Source organism: Mytilus californianus, unplaced genomic scaffold, assembly GCF_021869535.1.
Source record: "Mytilus californianus isolate M0D057914Y unplaced genomic scaffold, xbMytCali1.0.p SCAF_1, whole genome shotgun sequence".
In the NCBI taxonomy this organism is placed as follows: Eukaryota; Metazoa; Mollusca; class Bivalvia; order Mytilida; family Mytilidae; genus Mytilus; species Mytilus californianus.
The window spans coordinates 50177207-50203283 of record NW_026262581.1 but is presented as its reverse complement, the minus strand read 5'-3'; the positions used below and the strand labels follow the sequence as shown (position 1 = coordinate 50203283).

Here is a 26077-nt window from a genome sequence, read left to right as displayed (position 1 = left end):
AATTACATGTACAAATCAGCATTTTTTAGAAAAAATAGAATAAAATACATATACAGAAATATAAAAAATAGAATAAAATACATATACAGAAATATAACATATTACTGTCACAAACGCATGTACACACATGAAGCTATGGTGATGTGATTTTTAAAAAAAAAGATTCATGGAATTTTAAAAATAACCCTGAAATGAAATCAAGATAAGCATGACAGTTCCTATCTCTTTCTTGGGTCACTTATATCTTCATATATACAAAATGTAGTGTCTAATAATGTTGTTTTTTTTTGCTTGAAACGCAGCAACCTAAACCAAATAAAACCAAAAATGTATCAACCAATGCAAAACCTTGAAACTTTCACATATATGGTACAAGGTACTTGTTGATTTGATTCCTCTCTATATTTATTTTCATAAATTGAAAAATAAAAGAAGGTGTGATACAAAAGAAGACACAAATGTGTATGGTGCTGTTGGTACAAAACGTATGCCGTACTATCATTAATAAAATCTAATGTTTTAACCAATCCACACTTATACAATGTATGATAATTAATCACTGAATATGATTGGTAAGGTCTTTGGTTGCCTGTGTATCAGATTAGCATTCAAATTTTCAAGATTTGTACCGTTGTTAGAATTCATCAATTTTGGGGGCTTGATATTTTTGAAAAACTTTAATTAATTAAATATTTTAATATACAAAAATAAAGCACTTTAATGAATGTCAATCACATCAAAATATGAGATAAAATATACAAATGAATTTCATTAGTAAAACTGTGATATCCATTAAAAAAAACTATTGATCCAGCAATTTGTATAGCTTCTTCTTGCACATTGACATGACATAATGTTCTTTTCGCATCACACATGATCGCATTTAGTTATATTTTATCACAGAACACACTGGTATGAATACGTTCTGGATCATGGTAGGGGTCGTATTGACGATTTTGACAACAGGCTTCTTAACAATCTCACTGACAATCAGGTCTAAACAGAAGGAATCTGGTAACTGTTTATGATTTTTTTATATTATTTATTATTTTTAACTGAATTCTCTTAGTTTTCTTCATTTTACTGTTGTTTTTTTTTATTGTTGTGGTATAACTATAGCGTATGTATATAATACAAGGTTAGTAATATATATTTAGCCGTTAATAGATAAAAGAAGATGTGGTATGAGTGCCAATGAGACAACTACGAAATCCGAGAAGGATCATTCATAATTCAGAATTCAAAATTCAAATTTCAGAACTCGCAAATAAAGAAAGATAATCCTGTTTTATTGCAGTTGAAATCCAAACACAATAAATATTATCATAATCTTATCTCTTGATCTTAGATATACCTTAGATTAATATTATAATTGTACACAGACAAACAACCAAACTTTTGAAAGGATATGTGCCGACATTATGTCAGACAAGTGAAACATTTCTTGTTATCACTTATACTCAGGGAGAGTGGGGATATCGAGTGTCACTTCAATCCTTATTCTAATGTTTTATGTTTTTCTTCAGTTCATAACTTGAGAATGATTCATAATATAAAAATAAGAAGATGTGGTATGATTACCAATGACACAACTGACTAAGGTGAAAACTGTAAAACAATGCAAACGATTTATGTACAAAATAATGAACGAAAAACAAATATGATATACAGCAACAAACGACAACCACTTAATTACAGGCTCCTGACTTGGTACAGGCATATACAGAATGTGGCGGGGTTAAACTAGTTTGACGGCGCGCCACCCTCCTCCCCCCCCCCCCCCCTTACCTGGGAGAGTGGTGTAACAGTACAACATAAGAACAAACTATAAAAATCAGTTGAAAAGATCTTAACTCATCAGATCGATACAAAGCAGAAAAAAATAATTTAGTTTGATTTACTGATAACAAAATCAATATTAATACCAATAAAACTATATTACTAGTATTCAAATAGTGTTGAAATGGTAACCTTTTATAATAAGTTTATTTAAAGGATTGATAAGTTCACCCGTTTATCGCATCCGGGCCTTGTAAACAACATCTTCGTAAAAATTTGGATGTGCTATCCCGTTAAAAATAAGTTTTCTACAGGTACAACCAAACTTCCAAACCAAATCTTTATAACTATGGAAAAATTTAGTAAAGGTTTTACCAATTCAACACTGTAATTAGATCTTTTAATATTGTTATTGATATTGATATTGATATTGTTTTCAGTAAATTAAAATCAAACTAAATATCTATACTATTAAACGAGAAGACCTCATTTTGTGTGTCGCTTCTCTTCCTTCCACAATAAATTAATCATCATGCCTTTGTGTCCTATAGGTACCATGCATAGTCGCATTTGTCATCCTCGCTTACGATTATCCAGTTTGGGTTATTTTGGGAGGAAAACGAAAATAAAGGCGTCCGGATATTGTTTCCGTCATCGGACGGACTTTTAAGTCATAGAAAAGACTTCCGTTTAGGACTGTTTTAAAATTACACATAATTTTCATTAGTTCTTGGGGACATGACAATTATTTTCGCGTTTTTCTGTATACTATGATCATACATAATTATACTTTAAATAAAGTGCGTTTGCTATTCCAAGTTTACTACCCACGGCGGTCCCTGATATATTATATAGAGAGTCTCTATATAATATATCAGTGACCGCCGTGGATAGTCTCTTAGTCTATATAATAATATCAGTGACCGCAGTGGAAAGTAAACTTGGAAGTGATAGTAAATAGCATATACACTTTATTGAAAGTATATGTATGTTCATAGTATACAGAAAAACAGAAAACAAAAATAACGGACTTGAGATAAAAGTGGGAGGGCTAAAAAAAAATGTGTCCTGTCCCCAAATACCGATGACTTTTGATACCTTTCCTGAAATTCTCCAGTCAAATCTTTTACAAAAATTCATCCTACAACAGTTTACATACATGTACTTTCAATTACGCTCTAATGCCCGCGATTTCGCGGGTGTGTTCTAGTTATTTTTATATACATATGCATATTCATGGCTCTACAATCTGTCGATACCTGTATCTTGGCATTAAAGAAAAGCATGTTTTCTCTGACTGTGCAACACGTCTTTACACTAAATCCATATGATGTTAGATGTGTACTGATTGATATTTTAGTCTTAGATGCATGATTTTTTTTAAAGTTGTTATTGGATTTGAACTAGCTGTCAGTAATTGCGAGTATTCTCAGATCTGTACTTAGTGTCTCTTTGTTGTGGGGATGTATAAGTACCTTGAAACGTCCACTCTGTGTTTTTGTTACTTGTTTTTGTGCTTTGTACCGATCTGATGAGTTAAGCCCTTTTCAACTGATTTTTATAGTTTGTTCATATTTGTACTGTTACACCACTGTCCCTGGTAAAAGGTAGGGTAAGGCGCCCTCTAACATGTTTAACCCGGCCTCTTTTTGTATGTGCCTGTCCCAAGGCAGGAGCCTTTTATTCAATTGATGTCGTTTGTTGCTGTATATCATATTTTGCTTTCGTTTATTATTTTGTACATAAATCAGGCCGTTAGTTTTCTCGTTTGAATTGTTTTACATTTGTTATTTTGGGGCCTTTTATAGCTGACTATGCGGTATGGGCTTTGCTCATTGTTGCAGGCCGTACTATGACCTATAGTTGTTAATTTCTGTGTCATTTGGTCTCTTGTGGAGAGTTGTCTCATTGGCAATCATTCCACATCTTCTTATTTTCATATTAAAGTAATTTGTGGTAACAAAATCCCTGACTTAAAATTTATCAGTAGAACATAGATTACCTTTATTGAAATCAAGGGAACGAAAAAATGTCCCTTTTGTCGTATATATTTTAGTGTAGAGTTTTCCGTGTAAAACTGAAATGTTTACATTTTCCCCGTAGAATACACTTAGTCACGTATCCGTAAATAATTTGACTATTCTAGAGTGATAAAATAGTAACTTGCAATGCACAATTCACAGTATATGTTTACCATATATGAGTCGAAAAAAATGGGCGCCAGTAGGTCACGTTTAAAAATTACCTCAAGCTAAACTGATCTTAACATTTATTAAGATCAAAGGACAGACGCAGATCAAGTCTTTGGTGCTTTTTTGTTCTGTTTTTTTTTTGGGGGGGGGGGGGGGGGGGTTGACGCTCTTTACCATTAGGAATTAGAGGAATGTAAAATTAGCTGTCAGTTTACCTTTATTTTTCCTTTATGAGGGGGGGGGGGGGGCACCACCGCTTGAATCCGTACCTGCTGATATATTATATTAATTATACACGGGGTTTACTACATAGTTCACTTAAAAACAGAATGTTTTCAGATATTATGAAGCTTAAATCTGTTAATATATTCAAATTGTTTGCATTGATATAGATTGCAGGTGAACCTTTTTGGTGGCAAATTGTGCACCATCTTCATTTATACAACAAAAAAATATATTTCGTCCGCTTTTCGGTGTAGTGAATAAGAATTATGGTCGGGTGTAAAATTAGAGAATAGGCAGGCGAAGAATGGAGACCGTAGCGATGTTTTTTTTTATTCACACAGGGAACAAATTGAGAATTCTATGCTGTAAGAAATTAAGCATTTCGCTTTGTGAAAAGATAAATTTTCTTACATTGCACAGGATGCTTACATAATTTTGACATACTATATTTGATTGTGTTATAAAATTTCAACTATAATCATTTTTTTAATGATTATTTATTAATTTATTTCTGTTATATATTTAACCCGAAATCAACTTTGTAAAGGACGAAAATGTGTGCAATGTTCCTGGATATCAATTTTACCCGGGGCTTCCGGATTTTTTCATTGCATCTTAACAATGTCAGTTGGAAATCTAGTGTCATTATATTACCTCCCCTGTAAACACTGAAAACTTGATCTTTCAATGTTGGTTCTGATTTAGCAAGGTCACTATTAGTTATTAATTCACAAGAAAACGTTCTGGTAGTATAAATAAAAAAGATTTGAAATAAAAAAAAAACTAATTTTCCAAATAAAGTTGTCATCTCCCTCCTAAAATAGCAAACGACGAGTACATAGGGCTATAGAAGTTTTGTGTATAATAAAGATAAAAAAAAAGCTTTGTGAAAAATTAGGTTAAAATACTCCTATGCGAATACGTTCCTGGAGTACCAGCTTCAATTTATGTTTCTACTGGCTGTATACCTCTCTGGAACATGCCAATTATTCGCATATGCATCATATGTACATTTGATTCAGTGGTACTGATGGCATTTTAAGCAGCCCTCTTTTTCATGTATTGACATCGGGACTTTTAATGTCTTGCTATGTGGTAAGGGGTTTGCTCATTGTTGAAGTGGTAATAAGCATTGTATGTAAGTTTCATCACATTTGGTTGAGGCAAATAATGTTAGAGTGCGGAAACGGCAAATTTAGCAAATTTATAAAGGGGCATAACTCGAGAACAGTGAAAGTGACGCCAGCCAAATTTGAACTAAATCTGAGTTTGGTGGTAATAAGCAATGTGTTTAAGTTGCATCACATTTGGTTGAGGCAAAATAAAGTTAAATTCTGGAAACTACAAATTTGCCAATTTCCCCATTAAAACGTACGGACGTACTGACGGACAATGGTTAAAAATTAAAGTAATGCCTCCCTCCTCCACAGCTGAGATTATTCCGGCGGCACGTGTGTGTGTACCTTTGTATAAAAATAGTCCATTTATAAGATTGGAGTAGACTGCAAAAAGTGTGTGTGTGTGGACCGATGCTGCCGTATTCCAATTTTAAATAAATTCCAAAAATGAAATTTAAAAGAAGGGTCCAATCCTCTAAGCGCCTGTAAATCTTGTAGAATTCGGAAATTATGAGAAAGCACCTCAAAGAAGGGAATTACATTGTCTTACAATTAATTATTTTTATAACTTCAAAACATTATTTTTTTCAGGAAAACTTTTTCAAATACATTTTGTCTTACTAATATATATCAGAAGCTGCTCTGGTAATTTTTACATCGCGATGACCGTGAGGGCATTCCGATGTATTGTTGCCAGATAGATTTCTACTTACGTAACTTTCGTGTTTGACTGGTAACCGATCTATAAATACGCGGACATTATCAAGTGCAAAATAAAATTCCTTATCGCTTGTTATAAATTCATTTCTTCAATGAATTCTCATAAAAATATTTTATTTTAGAACATAAATTTTAAAATAATATGAAAATGTTTTGTCGTTAGAAATATATATATAAGTAAAAAATTAATATCTATGCACACGTTCAGAAAAATTGTGTTAACGCATGCGGAAGAATATCTCAAGAACGTTTTGTGGGAAAATATAAATGCCTACTCAAATCCGATCTATTAGAAAAATCGAATTATTACAGAAGAGTGTCCATCATGCACTTGCACTGCACTATTCAGTCGTACAACTATGCCCAAGAATTTGCATCAAAATGATGTTGGATTGAAAATCAGCTTATCACCAATACCACTTAGAAAACACAAAATTTTCAAATAAATTTGTCACTCCAATTATAAGTTTGTTAGTTGATGAATACCACATGTTTTGTTTTCATGATAATTGGTGGTAGTTGTTGCATGAATGAATTAATAGTAAATACAAATGTGAATATTAATTTTTTTTAGTTAATTACAAATGTAAACATGTAATAAAAATTAAAACTTATAGGTAGACAAATAAAAATTTCAATTTTTTTTTTATGTGTAGGGAAATATAACATCACAAACTTTCCTTCATCCTTTTTAATATTTAATTTCCATGAGTAGTTATTATAAAATGTTAAAATAATCAAAATTTCAATTAATTTCATTGTTCCTGTTCTGGAATGGTAAAATCAGAAACTGGACATTTTCTGTATTATCATCTCTACTGTTATTACAAACTCAGTTTTTTGTTTTAAACATCTGTTTGTTAAGTATTATTATCAGACCCTTTATCAGCATCAGGTGACAGATTTACAGCTTTAGTTAACCATTTTATAATTGAGAGAAGATATGAAAATTACACTCTGTAGGGTTTGGATGCAAGACTGTATTATTAGAATAGTAGAATAGAATGATATACAAATGGATGAAAATTATATATACATGTAACTGTTATATACAAATATAAATATAATATATAACAACAAACCAGAGTATACTGATTTGTATCTCTACAATCAGAGACATATTTACTAAATATTTATATGTCTCTGCTACAATATAATAGTTATTACGATGAGGTTGAATTCCCTGTCATTTATTCATCATCCACGCACGAAATTTTCTCAGAAAAAATTATATCTCTGTACATTAACCTCACTTTCAGCTATAGAGATGTGATTTTTTTTCTGAGACAAGTGCTTGTGACCATCCACAAGAACTTGCGGTCATCCGATGTTCAGTACTTCAGTACTTTGATTAACATTTGACATAGTTTTCATTTTATCAGCTGTATGAGTGAAACAGATTATAACGACATTCACCTTTAACATGTTATGATAAGATTTGCATCATCAGTAATGGTTGCGGTAATCCGGGTGACTGTTTAAAAACAGGAGAACGGTTTTCAGCTTTCGTGTGTTCAACATTACCTTGAAATCTTTTATAAGTAAACTATTGCAAATGAAATACATACTGAAGTATTTTGAAACGCACTTGGTTATTATAATATAGGTGTTTTCATGCATATTTGAAATTTAATTGTGTGGTGGCCCTTTTGTACGCCCCTTAGCTGTTTGTGGATGCGAGTTTCCAGAAGGGAGAAATACAAACTTTATTACAATCTATTATCATATTGCTGCTTTATGTGCATTTTTTCTTATACATGTATATCATATATTTAGGATAACAATTCTAGTATATCATATCGATGTACCTCACTTGCCATTTTATTGGCGACTAATTATTTATGAGCTACTGATCTGCATTCTCAAATAAATTGACACATCAATAACCGAGTGTCTAGGCTTGTCGAGTTCAACTGTAGAATGTGTTTATTTACAGTTTTTATTGTTTGCATCTATTTTTAGAAAAGTTTGTACTTCTGACAGTTTTATAAAACTGTTATAAATGAATTATGTGCTTTGTTTGGACTTTTATATACTATTCATCGATTCTGGGCGATCCCAAGACTTCATTCGATTATATATATTTTATTAGATAAAGCTGAGACATACATGTCTCCGGATAAAGCACATATGATAAATATGACATTGCGTAATCCAAGTGTACAACATACATGACACATACAACATGACAAATAATGTATATATACATCTTTTCTGAATATATAAATTGAATTACATAAGTTAATGACATAAGTGTCATATTTAGTTCAATCATAGACCGTGACACCTAAACAACATAACTGAAAATTGTCAAAAACTTGACTCGAATTTTGTTGCTATAACAACATAAAATTTGATAAATTTGATAAATAATACACAAAATCTGTCTGCTGTATATATATACATACTTATTTTAATAACTAGATTCTTCGTTTGGAAAACCGGGTTATAATAAGAGATTGGTTGTTGTTTGCTTAACTTCCAGTGGCAAATATTTCATGCATATTTATTATGAGAGAAATATAATTAATACAAAAGGTAGGTCTTAAAATAGGCGGTCGACCGGGATGAAGGGCGAAAAATTTGGAACGCCGCTGGAAATAAGGATATATCGAGTAGGACAGAAATTTTGCCTTGCAACAAGACCCCTCAAAAGTTGTTGCAAGGTTCTTAGCGTGCAGAGATCGTGGTATTCTCTCTACACGAATAATCGGATTAAACGTTCCCAATATGACCGGACGTGACTGAGAATTTATGCGTCCCGCACAACAAAAAGGACTTAGTTTAAAAAGCGTATTACTGCCGATCGGATGAAGACCAAGGGATGACCATATTGCTATACACCCGTCAAAAAGGAAAAAAAAAAATAAGAGACGTACCTATAATTCATGAGACAGACTTTAAACAAGAGCTTCTCAATCAAAATGATAATAACTGTGATTTATCGCTATTTTACGAAATTTTCCTTTGATTTTACTGACTGATAATTTCCTTTCTCAGCACAGTAGAGTGATATTATTAGATTATTACATGGCATTTTTCATATCAGATGTATTATCAGCCCAAGTTTCAATATCAGCCCAAGAGCCGAAGGCTCGAGGGCTGATAATGCATCTGATATGAAAAATGACATGTTATGATCTTTTTATCATATGCTTCAACAATGAAGAAAAAAATAGTTTAATATATTGATCCTTTTAAGTGGTTCTCAAGTAGAAGTTCAAAAACTGAAATGTTTACGGACGTCAGCCGCCAAATGTAATACATCCGATATGAAATCTTTCTATCATATGCCTCAACAGAGGAGAAAACAACAGTTTAATATATTTCTATATTGACGATAAACAAAAAATTCAACAAAACATAATGATAGATATAAGAAGATGTGGTATGAGTGCCAAGAGCACTGTTTGGAAAAGTCAACATTTGTAAAGAAACTTTCTAGATTATGCTTGAAAATTTGAAAAATGAATTTACTGTATCATTTGCAACTTACATAATATGTTTTCCTGTTTCCTAATATTTGTTTTGTATCCTACTTTGTTATGTTTTTCACTGAAAACGTACCATCGAGGTGTATTTTCCGGAATTTGCCGAGTAACGCCGGAACGCCATGCGATAACGTTACGAAAGGCATGTTATAATAGCTGGAAGCATGTGATAAATTTTTCATATCAGCCCGCTAAACACCATTTTGGAAAATATGGAATTTACGTAAATTTAATGCTATTATCATACTGTAAAAAGTATAAGTTATTTACTGTAAGTATATGATAAGAAAAATTATCGCTAGAAACTATGGGCGCACGTGCCGTTGTCAATGAAATTAACAACGTCGTCATAGGTAAAATAGCGATAAACAGATTATCATTAGTCATCTCAACTCGATTGCTTTTCTCACTTTCGCCGTCCCGGCTCAAGAGAGAAAATCAATCTCGTTGAGATGACCAACAATAATCTATAATTATCTAAACTTTTCTTCTGATTCGCTACATAGATGAATAACTCAGCGCTCGTCGACTTTAGGTTATTTAAATCTATAATAATGAATCTGAAATAACGATACCACAGGTAAAGCTGGATGCATCCCTATGAAGGTTTTACGGACCCTTTGCCTTGTTTTAATGGGTTCGTGCCCTAAACAAACTTTATAAAATAGCTTTCAGTATTATGTTAAAGTGCGATCTTTGTTGGCTTTCGTAAGCGCGTGGAAACATTATAGATTAATGTGAATTTTGAATTTTGAATGATCCTTCTCGGCTTTCATATATATATACTGACATTTTATTGTCAATGAGAGGCATAACTTATCATTTCTTTCATTTTCCATCTCTTTCTTATTTTACAGCGGCCATAGTGAAACTTGATGATATTGCATGGTCTCATCTCCAAACTTTTATGAGATGCACAAGGTTGATAATAATACATAAAGAACGATAATATAAAATGCCATTTGTTAAAGAAAAGAGACATTCCCCAAAATCATTTTGATTATATATACTAGTATTATAAGTTAAAAGTTTGAAAGACTAGATCTTTTACAGGTTCTCGGGATATCCAAATACACATTGAGAGTCCTCCAAATGATGACAGGTAATGTATATTTATTAGTTAGTGTAACTCGGTCGCCTAAAAGAAATGTCAATGTGTCAACCGTTAAACAGCCGGTGCCTTTGGATTAAGGTATCATATAATGTTCTTTTTCACGGGTTCAACCGAACATAAAGCATTTCTTTTCTATACAAGGCTCAATGACACAAAACACAAATATTCTATGGGATGTAGGTTTGCAGCATCCAGTCGTTTAATAATACAATCGAAACATAATAACAACATGTGAACAAAAATTTAGAACGGCAGGTGTTACGAAAAAAACAGTCCTTATCACATTCTCTTCACTAGAAGTATGATCAACAGCCTGCACAATCTACAAAATACAATTACAAAATATTAGAAACAATTCACAACTAAATGAATGAAAAAAGGAAATTGAATAAATACTGTAAATTGGGCAGTGTACATGTGCTTCTATTGAATTGTACAATTCTATAAGAATAGTCGTATACGTGTAAAAGACAGAACAGAACAAAAATTGTTTTTTAAACAAATTATAAAAAGTCAAATAGACCTTAGCAGCAATTGAATTATAAACGTCTAGACTGGTTGAAACGCTAACCTTCGAATGATTTAAATTCCCGCTTAGTATGCACGGGTGAATCCACCCGTGCAAATTACTACGCATAACGGTATTCGTTATACCTTGTAACGAAAAGAAATTTATTTATGTTCTTTTTCACGGGTTCAACCGAACATTAAGCATTTCTTTTCTATACAAGGCTCAATGACACAAGACATAAATATTCTATGGGATGTAGGTTTGCAGCATCCAGTCGAGACAAAAGGCGAAAGAGTGCATATCAGATGCCAAGGTTTTTAGAAACAGAAAGGCTTTTTTTCAATACTGTCTTTCACATATCCGTCTTTAGCATTTTCGAATCGCCAACGGCCATGAACATTGAAAAGCCTATCTGAAACACATTTGTTTGCGGCTTGAGTAGCGCATCCGCTTCGTAAACTATGCAAACCAAATTGCTTTTTATCCAACACTATTGCGCTCAAAGCTTCAAGAAGAATTTCTCTGGCTCTAGTATAAGATAAAGGCTTATTTACTTTACTCAATGCCAAAGTATCTTTTTTGGACTGTAAAGAACGAAAAATGTACTCCGATGAATTAATCTCAAGACTTGCCAAGTCACAATAATGTTTTAAAAAATTAACAAGACAAGTCGGCATATCCGTACTTGCTATCATAACTATACTACCTTGTCTGTAAATATCGGTCTTGCAATTGTGAGCTATAATTTCAACGTATGTATTATGAAAACTGATATCACTCATTCTTATATGCGAGAGTTCTTTGTATCTAAAAAAATCCAGCATAAGCCAATAATAACATACAAAGTAACCTACAGTTGGACAGGTTAGATTTATCATGATACAGGTTAAATAGTTTAACAATCATATCCGCTGTGATTGATTCTTTCTTTTGTATGGGTTTCGCCAGAATTCTTTTTCCACCTTTTAAGACAATGTTTGACAGCGAACTGCAACAAGGGTTTGGATATAAAAACAGTTCGTGATACCACTTAATTGCGTAAAAAAAGTTAGAATTAAGTACGGACACTGAACAAGCTGATTGTATTAAATCTGTGAGATACAAGGAAACCGTAGATACATCCGCTGGCAAAAATTTTAAATTGTACTTTCTACAACAAAGTTTGAATTTATTAAGATATAAATCGTATTTCTTGTTTGTGGAATCTGATTTACTCTTTTTATCCATATCCATAACTGCAAAAGCGGTATTATGTAACCCATGTTTGCGCGAGAGTTTGTATACATATCTTTCCATTCCTTACTCAAAAGGATCTGCAAAAGAAATGGAAAGATATGCAATATCCTTCAATGACAGAAAATTACGACCAGGGCCGTGACACAAGCGGCCAGGTCCGCATATAAAGCACATGTACACTGTACAATGTACAGTCACAATATCAAAACACAAAGGGCGGCAAGGTCCGCATAAAGAAATTTTCACTCAAAATTCATTCATTCATTTTTGGCATCAAGTATCAATACAAGCACATTTGAAATAAACCTGCTTTCGTTGAAAACCATATTCTCAGCAGATCCCCTGTTGAAAAAAAAATAGAAGAGGTTTCATACTCCAAAAAATCTTGCACTAAACTAACAAACTTGCCGGTGTCAACAGACACCAGCATCGGCCAAAAAACTGCCGATTTCCACTTAGGGATAACCAATGTACCTTTAGCTTTACATAATTGAATATGATTTACAGTGTGAGCTATTAAATATACAAGTGGCACGAGCCATTTATTATCGCTAGACCAATCAAACGTAAAAGCATCGATACCTTTGGTTAAAGGATCAAAGAACTTTGAATTATACCTTGGGAGTTTAGCAGCATTGTTACTGTCAGCAAATCGATCTATGCTAAAAGTTCCCTATATTTTATTAAACTAATGGAAAACTCTGTCCGACACCGACCAATCGTCAAACTCAAAGATTTTACTATACTGATCCGCGATAGTATTCAAAGTTTTTTGGCATCCGTTCAATTTTCAAACACACCGAGTTGCCTATACAAAAATAAAAAATCTCCATAGCTAGATTGTGCAAATCCTGTTTCATACTGCCAACTTCAGATATGTGAGCTACGTTTTGGTTATCAGCGAAAAGTTTTACAAATTTATTTTTAAAATGATCTGGAAAGCTTTTCAAAGTCAAAATCACTGCCTTTAGTTCTCTCCAAGTGGAACTTTTGAGCTTTTCTTCGTTTGTCCATATCTGATGCGCAATTTGATCAGAAAAATGCACAATGTAACTAGCGCCCGCATATGAACTTGCATCAGTATAAGATAACCTCTCTGGAAGTCTCTGTATTGGTGCTAACACGCAATTAGGTAAAGATTTTAGTGAAGAATGCCAAAATTCTAACTCTTTAATAGACATAAGATCTAACTTAACTCCAGAGTCCCAAGAGGATCGCTCGTTTACTAAGTGATGTAAATGTTTTGTCATAATTCTACATATATTTCCTAGTGCGGGTGATAATGCAATGATTTTACCAATTACCGTTGCAACCGCTGCAACTTTCCTTGCAGTCGTATTACAAGGATTTACAAGTACTAAGGCAATAAAATTCAAAATATTCAACATTTTCTTTTCGGGTACGCTTAAAACACCCCTATGTAAATCCCATACAAAACCAAGCCAATCTAAACTTTTTTGTGGCTTCCACACACTTTTTTCATAATTTGGCAAAAAAACAGCTGACAATAAGTCTGACAATACTTCTTTTGACACTTTTAAACATAATTCTTCAGTATCTTCAAATCAGAGTCCATCATGTAGATATTCAATTATTTTGAATCCTTTACTACGCCAATATTTTACTAGAAGGCGTACCATTTTAGTGAAAATGTAACAAGCTGAGCTCAGCCCAAAGGGTAAAGCTGTAAACGTGTAATATTTAACTTTACTGTCACTTTTCCATTAAAACCCAAGAAACTTTTGTGATTCAACATGTATATCTATATGATGGTACCCGTGTCTCAAATTAAACTTAAATGAAAAATGTTTATTTGCTGCACACGTTTTGGCCTCTTTTACACCTTCATATTTAAATTTAGATAACACTTCGTATTGATTTACGTGTCTAAGGTCAAGAATCAGCCTTTCCTTGCCAGTCGAGTTGACCGACACAGATAAAGGATTAACAACAAAAGGGGCAGTGCTATCTTCCTTAGCGACTCCCGTACATACCAAATCTGCAATTGCACGTTTAACAAAATCTTTGTGTTCAAAAGCAGATCTATTGTTATTCAAAAATACAGAAGGAGGTGTATTGGTAAACTTTAAAAAATAGCCATATTCAAGTATAGGTAAAACTAAATTTTTTAAACTATCAGCCAATAAAAGTTTTTCTTTCCAAAATTGTAAGCTATTATATAATCGACCTTTTACATTATAAACTTGTACTGACTCATTTTCATACTCGTTTGTGTCTAAACATAAATTAAAGTCAATCAAAGATAATGCCTCATTTGGAACTGCTGGTGTTGTTAGACTTATTGGCTTTTTCTGGATAGTTAGACGACCAGTGTCCTATGGCACCATAGTAGTAGCAGATGTCTTGGGGAGATGGTCCTTTCCTTGCTCTTAAGTTTGCGGGACTGGATCTTGGACCATTATATCTTTGTGTTGTTTGTGAACTATTGGTATAGCTTCTTGTTTCAGGTGTTTCGCTAAAGCCACGAAAAAGTTTGTCAGCTGCAAATTTCTTCGATGTGTCTTTGGATGCGACTGCCTTTCTTTTACGAATTGCTCTGGTTTCGGCCTGTCGTAGACGGCGCTCACCATCAGAGTTATCAGCAAGAGGGTTACGTTCATACTCGCTAACGGTGTCCCAACCATGCTTGTCACCAATCTTGACAGTTTTGTTGCGAGCAGCAATATCTTGTTGGACTTTTTCAAGTTTTTAGGGCAAAGTCACGATTATCTGAAGAAATGGCGGCTTTCAAAATATCAATATCCTTGGAAACTTGGTCGTTAAATTCACACTGCTTTTATTGCTAACAAATTTGAATTTAAAGTCAGGCTTACTTGCAGGTTGGTTTAAGGCTGGAATATTTGATTAAAGACTGCGAAGATCTCCTTTTTCTGTTTTTCTAAGGCACTGTCTAAATGCTTGGAAAACAACGAGAAAGCATCAGCTTTAGGGTTGCTTGTAGGACTATCAACTTCACTACTATGATGACTTCTTTCAGATGCACATTCAGGAGAACTTTGGATTTCCTCGTTAGACATGAAGGAAAAGAAAGTCAAACAGACCTTAGCAGCAATTGAATTATAAACGTCTAGACTGGTTGAAATGCAAACCGTCGAATGATATAAATTCCTGCTTAGTATGCACGGGTGCAAATTACTACGCATAACGGTATTCGTTGTACCTTGTAACGAAAAGAAATTTATGTAAACTAACTCATCTGTGTAATTATCTTTTTTTTCAATTCTGATATTTATTAAACAGATTTGGATGTAGTAGCAAAAACATTTGCCATTTTAACATATTTTTTAGTGCTATGCCAATTAAAGAAAAGGAATATTAATCTAAATGCTAGAAGCAACGAGCAAACTGTACTAAAATTGATCCCGTTAATATCGTATACGTATCCAATGTTATGTTGCGTTCTCTGTGCTTTCTTGAAAGTAGATAAATTACTAAGATAAGACATTGCATATTTTGATATGTTCCTTTTATAATTTTCAGATATTTGGACTTAGCAATAGATCTACAAGATGAAGTACATTCATATGACACTACTGGTCGCCCCTACGAAGATCCTGTGCCATACCTACAAACGAGGGTTTACAATTACACATCGCCGGATTACCTCGATGTTCAACCAGATTTAGACGATAGTAGCACTAACAGTGATCAGTATGAAAAAGTGGATTAATACGAAGAAAAGGAATGTTTAGCGGTTTTGAAAACCTTAACAGTTTGTTTAATTTTCCTGTTCAGTGTTTGAATTTAAGTAAATATTCGACAAAGCGTGTACCTCTTTTTTCAAATATACTTTAAAGCAGGTTTTCACTTCAATATGAAGAAAAGAAGACATCCGGTATACCTTAATGAGACAGTAACCCAACGAAAAGATAACCTAAAGACATCTAGAGGGTAACATAGTATAGTCCGCAACAATAGACATGTGTCCAATCAGTATTTCAAGCTCTTAATAAACGTCTCAAGTGTATAAAAGTAATAGAATGGAATCAACTTAACCCAGACATAAGGACGTCTCGTAATATAAATATTTTCAAACGAAAAATTGAAAGCCAACTTAATACAGCCACCCTCCTAGTTTCGTTGTGGTGATAGAAAAATAATATATGCATATATGTACAGTTCTTTAAATACAGATCCGGGTTAATATGATCAAACATAATTTCGCATGCAGCTGTGGCCATCCAGTTGAAGATTGTATTCACTATTTTTTCGAGTGTCCTCTGAAAAATGAAGCAAGACATAATATGATAGTTAATTTTTAAAATAGAGGGTGACGGAAACCTTACAATTGAGCACAATATAGAAATTTTTGAAACTGTTCAATCATTTATCAAGAGAACAGATATTTATAACATACAACTACATGTGGCACTTGAATTCTCATTGACTATTTTCACTCCAGTCTACGTCTACCTTATTTTCCATATTATATTGTACTTTTATCCTTGCATATTGTTTCTGCATACATTGTTATCATGGTTTCGTCATTATTGGATGTTTCGTGTTGATATTTATATTGGGTGAGGACGTCGCTTATGTTGTTATAACATGTGTCCAATCCCTTTTGTATTCTTGTAAATAATTATATATGAATAAATTAATGAGTTTTTACACATGTCGTTAGTTTGCTTCTTGTTTGCTTTTTTTTATTCATATTTTAAGGGGCTTCGTTTTGCATGATAGCACATGGTCGGAATGATATGACTTTAACCAACATGCCACGTCCTGTCTGTTTTTGTTTGACATTTTTCTTTGTATCGATCTGACGAGTTAAGCCTTTTTCAACTGATTTTTATAGCTTGTTCTTATGTTGTGCTGTTACACCACTGTCCCATCTCACAAACATGTTTAACCCCCGCCACATTCTGTGTGTGCCTGTCCCAAGTCAGGAGCCTGTCGTAGGTTCATGTCTGTCATATTTGTTTTTCGTAAATTGTTTTGTTATAAATAAGGCCGTTAGTTTTCTCAATTGAATTGTTTCATATTTTTCATGTCGGGGCCTTTTATAGCCGACTATACGGTATGGGTTTTTCTCGTTGTTGAAGACCGTACGGTTGCCTATAATTGCTTACATCCACTCCATTTGAACTTTGGTGGATAGTTTTCTCATTTGCAATCATACCACATCTCCTTTTTTTATATCAAAAAAAAAAAACAAAAAAACACACCTCAACGTATCTAAATAACAATAGATTGGTCCAACAGACAAGACAACTACGGACCTCTAACAATAACAACAACAAACACACCACAACGTTCTTGAGGTATAAGATGAGCACAAGTGAGTTCATAATAACCGGAAAAGACAATTGACTTTGACCAATAAATAGCAGGCTTACTTCTTCAACATTAGTTATTACTACATGAAAATTTGTCAAAAATGTGAATTTCAAAATAGTTTGATTATCCAATCTATATGCCCGTGTGTCTTCTAGAAAATGCGAAATAAAGATCAGAAAAGAGGATTTACTGGATCTTGACAATGTGTATTGAGTAACGGTAGAGATTGTCATTCACCCAAATTCTTGATCTAACGTTAACATACCATCAGAATGTAACTCTGCATTTATAACTCCTGCACAGTCGAATAAATTAACAAATATCTTTTGTTAAAATGATGATTGATTGGTAAATGGTTTAATGTTCAGCAAAAAGTGTATGTATGTGTCTGTGTTTTTGTTACTTGTTTTTTCTGCTTTTGTATTGAGCCGATGAGTAAAGCCCTTTTCAATTTATTTTTATAGTTTGATCATATGTTGTACTGTTACACCACTGTCCCAAGGTTAGGGGGAGGGTTTTGCGCCAAAAAACTAGTTTAACCCCGCCACATTATGTATGTGCCTGTCCCAAGTCAGGTGCCTGTAATTCAGTGGTTGTCGTTGTTTCCTGTATATCATGTTTGTTTTTTCGTTCATTATTTTTTTTACATAAATCAGGCCTCAGTTTTCTCGTTTGAATTGTTTTACATTTTGCTCATTGTTGAAGTCCGTACAGTGACCTTTAGTTGTTAATTTTCATGTCATTTGGTGTCTGATGGAGAGTTGTTTTTTATTAAGATATCATCTAACTGTTAACTATGAATGTATCCAATGCTGTTGGCAGACACGCTGAGTTAGATTTGTAACTCATTATCGCACAAAGTAATAATCTACAGGAATACATATCACGGACAAAGGATCCGACGTGCTTAACAAAAAGCTGTAAGTACTAGTTTTAAATCTCTGGCTTATGGAAGTCATTTAATTTACCTCTATAAATATAAGTGGCAACCTATTTCCATATGTATGTAGCTGTTGTAAATAACTGTTGTGTTCTTTTGCTCTTAAAGACATTATATTTTTGTCAGAAACTTTTACAAAAAAAAAGTTTTCTAGATGTATTGCTGGTCAGTGAAACGTTTGTATCTAAAGAACGCGAAAGCTAAAGTATAAATAAAAAAAACTGGCTGATATAAGAATAAGAGATGTGGTATGATTGCCAATGAGACAACTATCACAAAAGTTCAAATGAAGTAGATATAAGCAATTTGAGGCAAACGTGCGGCCTTCAACAATGAGAAAACCCACACCGTATAGCCGGCTATAAAAATCCCCGACATGAAAAATGTGAAACAATTCAATTGAAAAAACTAACGGCCTCATTCATAACAAAAAAAATAACGAAGAACAAAAATGACAGACATGAACCTACGGCAACCATTGAACTACAGGCTCTTGACTTAGGACAAGCACATAAGGAATGTGGCGTGGTTTAAACATGTTTGTGAGCGCCCAACCCTCCCCGAACCTGGGACATTGGTGTTTTAGCACAACATAAGAATACACTGTAAAACTCAGTTGCAATTGGCTTTACTCAAAAGGTTGGTACGAGGCACAAAAACAACTACATGTAACACACGTAGTTTTAAGCCAATACAACTTTTCTAATAAATAAATCATGTTCTCCCAGACTAAAGTATGAGTTAATGCACGTGTACGCTCTAAATTCGGATAATATCGCATTAAAATGGAGTTTTGAGGTAGGTGTAGTTTCATTTTCTATTCTATTGCATCATTCGTACATTCGTGGATTTCAGCAAGTCAACATGGCGCCTCACTCCTCAGCTAGGACATGTCAGCTGTGGAATAGCCAACGAAAAAAATGTTTGGGTTAAGAATTATAAGGTAATTATATTTTTTCTAGTGTTTATTTAAGAAATAATTCATGCAAGCCCTAGATTTATTTGAAATTTGTAGCTTTTATCTTACAAGGGGTAAAATAACAGCTATACACACGGCAATCTTTAAAATTAGTAATACCTTCGCTTCAGTTTTTCAAATTATTGTATCTGTCTTATTAGAATCTAAATAGTTCACGCAAGCCATATATTTGTTATCATTTTCACATGGCCTGGGCCGTTATATTCGTTAATTTTATCCCTCGCCAACACTCGAGATAAAATTCGAATATAACGGCCCAGACAATGTGAAAATTTCCAACAAATCTATGGCTTGTATGAATTATTTCTTAATTCAACGCATTTAGTGTAAAGACGTCATAAACAGTCTGAGAAACGCATGACCTTGTTGAGATTGTATTCCATCTAAAAGATGAGGCAAGTGTTTTAAAAAATGTGTTACATGTATACTTGATTTATCTTTTTCTATTGGAATTGTTGAAAATGCTAGGAAACAAGCTAGAGTCGGCCCTATTCATAAGAATAATAGCAAACTCGAGGTCTGTTACTATAGACCATACACAATATTGTTATTATTTCTTAAATTTTAGAAAAAAAGTATTTACAATGAGTTAGAAAAAAATATATTTGTTTGACCTAGAATAATTTACTATGTATGGGTTAGTCTATGGAAAGGTATATACTATGAAATTTAGAGCGAGGGGCTTGCCCCGATCTCTTAATTTCATAGTATATACCTTTCCATAGACTATCCAATTTAGCACATATTTACAACTTGAGTGATTGTACAATTGATGTAATTGATGGTTAGTTGATCATATGGTCAGTAAAAAGTAATCATCTAACAAGGTAAGTGTGACTAGATTTTAGTAAATTTAAGAGAGTTGTTTTGCTTTTATAAAAATCTACTGTTATATCGTAGCTCCATGTCATTTCAATTTGAATCATGATGAATAACACCGATATGCCAGATTTTGAGTTGTTAAATAGTACAGATACAGATTGGGAATTAAGTGATTTATATGCAATCCAAACACAAGTATTGGTATTTTCAAACCATAATGCTACTTCTTCAAGTCGATTTGCAGAACCAGTTCTATCAGAGGAACTAGAACAAAGAATTAGTGACAGAATCCCAACAAAAACAAAACAATCACCAAGCTGGTCCATGAATGTAAGGAAAGGTTGGGCGGAAAACAGAAACTGCAACCCAATGACTGGGTTTGAGGAGTTTACTTGTGTGCCTGTTGATCCAGAAACAACCAGTATAAAAGAATTGGACTTCTGGTTATCCAGATTTATCATGGAAACCCGGCGAACAGATGGATCACCTTACCCACCTAACACCCTATTGAACATTTCCGCAGGAATTCAAAGACATTTACGAGAAAAAAAAATCTGAAATTAATTTGCTACAGAAAAACTCCGTTGATTTCCCAACATTCCAGAAGTCTCTTGACACCAGAATGAAAGAAGTAACAGCTGCTGGTCTAGGTATGTTTATCTATATCATAAAATGTGTAATTCGTTATATTTTAGGAAATTACATCAGATAGGCAAGGAACCAGTTTTCTAGTTTGAATAGCGGATGGAACTACATATTCCCAAAATGTTTTTTTTTAACCATTTTCATTTTAAACTTAAATCAATCCTTTGTTTTGTGTTGCTTTAGATTTGTTAAATTAATCATCATTAAGGCGTTTTCTTATTATACCATCGTCTAGAATTGGCGTGAACTATTTGCCACTGGAAGATAAACAATTCATAATCAATCAATCAATATTTTATGCCACACCTATTTCACCTAATACTAACTTAAGCCTGCGATGTAACTATAACAATGCTACATGTACCATGTTCACTGAAATATTAAATTACGGCTAAACATCTAATCTATACTATATTTTTTGGTGAAATTTCATGTTTTTCAACATATTGTTCATATAAAAATACCAGACAAATGCCATATACAAAAATTACAGACAACAACAATGATAATTATAATTGTAAAAGTGGAGGTGTTATTTCCCCTGTATTTGTTTCACTCACATGATAAACATGTAAAAAAAATGTCAAATCCTACTGGTAACTGGAAATAAGACAATCTATATCGTAAACCTTAAAATATCAATTTTACAATTTTAAATGTTTCCATCAAATAAAAATGCAACTCAGTGCTGTGTGTGTCATTTTGATACACAACTAACTTGAAATATTTTACATGTTTTTGTGAAATTTTGCATAGAAAACCGTCGCTCAAACTTTATTAATTTGCATCACAAATACTATACATCGCTTTACTTCAAACCGATTTTTTGGTTTTCTTACCGATGTCTCATTTTTTCTACTAAAACGCAGGTAATGGGGTAAAGCGTTGTATACTGCATTGTATTTGTATCAATACGTATGTTGACCTTTTTGAATCGTTAGGTTTATGTCTCAGACAGATTATGTTAATCTGACTATGAAATTTCTGACTCGCGCGTGTTATTTTAAACTGCAATTTCACACTTTGCATACATAATAAAGAAGTACTACTGATAATGATTAAGCAATACATTTTATTTAACGTTTACCGTGAAATAAAAAATCCTCCTAAAATAAGTATAAAAGTAATTGTTTTACAAAAACTAAAATCACCCATGATACTTTTTATGCCTTTAAAGAATATAATGTGTATGCATGTCTATTGTTGTAGAAAGTATGTTACCCCCCAGGTGACTATTTTAATTTTGTTGTTTGGTTGCTGTTTCATTTACGTGTACCCAAAATCTCTGTAAACAAATTTTATTTCATATAGTTATTCACAAAAAAAAGAGCAGATGCCGTTTCACCACAGGATGAAGACACTTTATGGTGTAAAGGAGTAATAAGCTAGGATTAAAAACCTCTGGAAAACCCAAGTTCTCTGCACAAGTTGTTGGTGTTAACAAACTTTCCACATATATAAAAAAACATGTATGATTTAGCAGGTGTAGACCACACTGACCGTAATATCTCATCACAACTTTATACGACAATGGTTTTGACAATGCCGCGGTAACGTCAAGAAGTGGCCATAGAAGTAATGCTGTTGAAACTTACAACAGACAGAGTGTAGAAATGAATGATAGAATAAGCAAATCTTTACAGCCACCTTTAACTCGCAGTGAAGTGAAGGTTGAAGAAAATAAGGAGAACGAACAATCCTGTGTTAATACGAATGTAGCTCCTATAACAGAAACACGTGACTCCCCTGATGATGAACTCGTTATACACGTTCAAAAGAGTGTGACACGCATCAAAATTGTCCACAATAATGGCAAAGTCATGTCTCTTGAGTTGTAAATTTACGTTAAATATAGTATCTGGTCATTGTGCTGTCGGTCGTGTGATGTTTTTCCATAAATGCATATACATGTATATAGACATCAAGAAGGTTAAGTACGGATGTAGTACATGTGCCTTTTGTTTATTTATTAAATATGTATTAAAACTTAAGCCAATATAAATCTTTCTTTTCTTCAACTATGTTAATTTATCAAACTATAGATACATACGGTTAATGTGATCCATGATTCAAATTCTTTTGTATGTTTTAGCAAGGAATTTGGCCTTTTTCGTTATTGTATTTTATTTCCATAAATTAATGACAACTTCATGCAATAAAACTTTAATTCTTAGCTTAATTGTACATACTGAATTGATGACAACACGCATAAGATAACATTGTATAAATAAGGTATTTCATCTCCCCCTTTTTTATACATTCAGATTAAAATTTATATTTTTATAACTAATAATTGAGCATAGTGACACTAATTCGCAGAAGAAGAAAAAAAGAAATCGAAAACATATCTTTAAATATTCCCACAAAAGATGAAATGTGAGACATTGAATTCCTTCCAAAATGCCCACGGCTGTTATTGTTCTACAAACAATTCCTTTATTGCAATACAGTATAATCTGGCTATCGTGGTCATTCATGCATAGTTACTTAGTACACGGAAAAGTATGTACTATGAAACTTAGAAGGCAAATTCAAGCAATTTGATTGGACGAGAAGTTGTTAATATGTGCTAATGATTTCTAAAGTTATATCTAGATTAATTAGTGAGTTTTATTTCACATTATAAATGAGCCGTAGGGCGTATTTTAAAACCTGAACGCATCAGAAAAGATAGTAATAAGACGCCATCCTTGTGACTAGTCGATGTTTTATGTCTCCGAGAAAATTCGACTATTCTCTGTGATTTATAAAGTTTTCCGTAATAGTTATACACCGAGGGATAGGTGTGTCTGGATAAGAAACCCCGACGGCTGGAGGCCGGAGGGGTTTCTTATCCAGACACGCCGTATCCCGAGGTGTATAACTAACTTACACCCAATGCTAAACCCTATATTTGTTAACATTGATTATTAAATGAAAAAGAACGGATAGCATATTTATTGACAAAATCAAACCATGATTTATAAGAAATTTTTTTTTTTACATGAAACCCCTCAAGTAACCTTACTTTGGCTATGTTCGTTCAAACTTTGATAAGTCAGTAGATTTAACAAATGTCAAAGTTGCTGTTTTGCATATACCCGTTAAATCCTGGTGCTAATATGGATCAGCAGTTCAAGGTTGACCGTTTCGTGCATTCTTATTACATGTACAAAAAAAAATACATCATGCTCCTTGTATGCAGTTGTCAATATGGACGGGTATAAGACGGACGACATTTTGAGTCAAGCGTTGTATTTGGTAGAATAGACTAAAGATAAAGGCAATATTATAACCCAAAGTACTTACCGGTATCATTTTAATGAAGGTAATCATAAATGTATTTTTTATGTTACGGCTTTATAAAAAAAAAAAAAGCCCCTCCCCTCTTCTCGAGAATAAACAGACATTCATGAGGGATAGGTGTGTCTGAATTAGAAACCCAACGACCGGACACGCTCAGCATACAAATATACAGATTGAATATTTAGGAACTCCCTTTTTTTGGGGGGGGGGGGGGGGCAATCCAGAGAGGGGTGGTCCGGGAGTTAGAATCCCCGATTTTTTTAAAAAGTCAATGCTTTAGAATAGATACACATGACTGGGATCAAAAAATTTACCTTCAAGCAAAGGAGTATTAAGGGAGCAACCATTTTCCATTTTAACTTCCAGGGGGGGGGGGGTATGTTTTTTTATTGCGAACAATTTTATTCAGTTTTGCAACGCTATCAATCAAATTAGTTTTCCCTTAAAGGATTTTTTTTTAATTTAAAATAGATGCTTAATATTTTTATCGCTATTGGAATTTCCTTACATATTTTTTTTTAATATCTAGAAACAACTTGTGAACACTATTAGTAATTTCTTATGTTTATGCTATTTAAAAAATAATCAATTTCTATTGTAATGAATAACAATGGACTTTGTTTTCGGGATGTAGAAGCAGGTGTTTCCAGAAACCCCGCTCGTCACACCCTGTGATCAAAATCCATTGTTATTCGTAACAATAGATCTATTCAATTTACACTTGTTTCAGAAATAGAAACTATGAAGTACAACAATAGAACTGGGGTGTAAATATATTTTGGACTAATCTGGATTCACTTTTGCAGTATTCCTTCCAGCGAGTGTAACTTTTATGTCTTAAGTTCTGATTTGAAAAGTGTTTTTCATAGCTTTTATTTGAACAAAACTAAAAATAGAACTATCATTGACACAACAGAAAACTACTCAACACAATGCCGTGTTTAGCCAGAGACATAACGCTCTAGGGCTTAAGGTCACTGATTTGGACTTTGGACCATAAATTTAACTATGGGAAATAAAAATAACGGTAACGGCCGGAGTAATAAAACAACTCAGGAAAAACAACAAACAAAAGAGTTTGAAACATATAATAGTAACAGTACAAAACAACCCAATGTTATTAGCGTTAATGATGTTATATCCGAAGCTCATAATATAATATACCAAACAGATGACTCTTTATTTGGGAATTTATTCTCTAACAGTAGCTTACAACAGAATAACTTAAAAAGAAAGCTTAATACGGAAGACAGCGAAACAATTTGTACAAAAAACACCGAAAATAAACAAAAACGTCCAAAACATGTACAGAAAAGTCCCAATAGTGGAATACAAACTTTCGAAACTAATACTGAGCAAATTTGAATACAATGACAGAAGCTGAGATCCACGTGGACTCTACCGTATCTCCAGAGATGCTTATGGTCACCAAAATGATTAGTAATTTGTCTGTCGATATGCGGAGTATGTTTAGTGAGATGAATAATCGTATAAACGATCTTGAGGCCAACCTTGAACGTAAAATAACACAAAAAATTAAGTTATTGACAAACGAATTTCAACGGAAGTATCCAAAGTGAAAAAAGATGTAGATTTGGCTGTCGATACTTCGCGTCAGGATTTTGACCAGGACTTGAAAATTGTAGAGGACAAATTAAATGATTTTTCTAAATCTGTAAAGCACACTGGAGAAAGAGACATATCATATAATTTAGTCGT

At 33.2% G+C, this 26077-nt stretch overlaps 1 protein-coding gene and 1 long non-coding RNA gene across 2 annotated transcripts in view; both read left to right on the top strand.

Moving 5' to 3' along the window:
- Positions 1–26077, top strand: part of LOC127720587 (PR domain zinc finger protein 12-like) — a 449743-nt gene that overhangs the window by 312999 nt on the left and 110667 nt on the right. The gene's annotated exons all lie outside the window — the stretch shown is intronic.
- LOC127720605 (uncharacterized) lies at positions 913–16111 on the top strand. The gene is made up of 3 exons (XR_007990896.1): positions 913–1014; positions 10579–10627; positions 15888–16111. It is a non-coding gene; the product is annotated as an uncharacterized LOC127720605 (long non-coding RNA).